Here is a 1,693-nt window from a genome sequence, read left to right as displayed (position 1 = left end):
ACTGAAGAACAGACAGGCCCTCTCACACCCGCCTCTGATGGAGTACCGGAGTAACGCTTGGCCCTCACCCTGCCTATGGTTGCTGTAATCAGAGGAGCCGCAAACCTCTCCTCCTTGAGGCAGATCCCTGGTGATGGGCAAAATCCTCTGTGTTCACCCCGAAAACATTCGGAATCGAGTCTGCATGGACGTATGGAAAAGATAGTCCATTGAAAAGCTCTCGAGAGGACTGAAGCCAGTCGAGAATGGCGTGAACGTGTGTGTTATTGTTTTGTGCAGAAAATAAAGGGGAAGACGTGTTTTTAAGTCTCTTGACTTTATGAATTCCCTGCCCTTTTTATTTAAAAAATACTAAAAATTAGGCTTGACGAAAAAGAAGGAAGTATTCTTTGATTTTGGAAAATGCCTAATTGAGCTCCTTGCCCATTCTGGCTACAAACTAATCAAGCATTAGAGAACTGGCAAAAACCATTCACCTGTGTAAGAAACAAACAGTAAAATGATAAATACCAGGTAGTATGTTTTTTTGGGCTGAGCGTCCTCATGTCACTGCCAATACTGGTTCTCCAAGCAAATATGATTTTATCCATCACAGATCCAAAACATCCACAAACTGCAAACTGCCTTATCTCCTTCACCACAGCCCTTTCTTTAAATTTAAAACTTAAATTTTTAATTTAAAAAAAAATTACTGTCAAAGAGGAAATAGGGGATGGGGCAGTTGTGGCCTGGGGCCTGCGTGCAACAGGTGGACCTGCACTGGGGCATCCTGGGCAACCCAGCAGGTGAGTTACTCCCCAGGCGGCTAGAGTGGCAGAGCAGGAGAGAGACAGAGGAGGAGTCAGAGAACACATGCTTGGTGAGTTCGGGGGTTTCAAAAGCACTGCCCCTGATTGAGGAGGGAGATGCCATCCTATCAGTGTTGGCATTTGAATGGGAGCCCGGTAACAAGGTGACCCTGGTAGAGTTCAAGGACAAGAAGGGAGGGCTGTTTGGGGTCCCTGGAGCCTTTATCCCCAACTGTTTCTGGACCCACCTGCGGAGGTCTGTGCAGCAGGCTGGGGCTCTGAAGGCCTGGGTGATCCAAGTGGCGGCAGTTAGGAGTGTCAATGATGTCCTTGTGACTGAAGAGTGGGGACCAGCCCATAACGTAGAAGGCAAGGCTTGGCTCTCAGCTGACCCCACGGGGGCATTTGGGAAGGAGACAGATTTGTTACTAGATGATTCCTTGGTGTCCCTCTTTGGGAACTGATGGCTCAAGAGGTTCTGCATGGTGATAGAGGATGGCAGAGTGAAGTCCCTGAATGGGGAGCTGGATGGCACAGGCCTCACCTGCAGCCTGGTCTCCAGCATCCTCTGCCTGCTCTGAGGCTCGGCCCAGAAATGCTCCTTCTCCCTTCTCCTATTTCACCTGCCCAGCTCTGGGCAGAGGGCCCCTACCCCACCTCACCTGCGGATACCCAATCGGAACCTTGGCCAAATTTCTGCAATAAACACTTCTGGTTCAAAAAAAGAGAGGAAACAATTTTTTAGCTCTGGTTACAATGGACTCAGTGCCCCAACAGTGGCTCAGTGGGAGGAAAGACGAGCAAATGTCACCTATGGGTGCCTTAAAATAATTCTGTTAATCTGAATATAAACACTTAGATTTCTAGTAAACAAATGTGAGCTACCAGTCTGTGACATTTCCATC

General features: G+C 48.3%; 1 pseudogene; it reads left to right on the top strand.

Moving 5' to 3' along the window:
* The first annotated feature begins 712 nt into the window (after nt 1–712).
* LOC100058787 (peroxiredoxin-5, mitochondrial-like) lies at nt 713–1,369 on the top strand (annotated as a pseudogene).
* Nucleotides 1,370–1,693: the final 324 nt, after the last annotated feature.

This window comes from Equus caballus, chromosome 4 (genome assembly GCF_041296265.1).
Source record: "Equus caballus isolate H_3958 breed thoroughbred chromosome 4, TB-T2T, whole genome shotgun sequence".
Lineage (NCBI taxonomy): Eukaryota > Metazoa > Chordata > Mammalia > Perissodactyla > Equidae > Equus > Equus caballus.
Note: the sequence above shows the minus strand (reverse complement) of the source record. Positions and strands in the feature narration are given on the sequence as shown.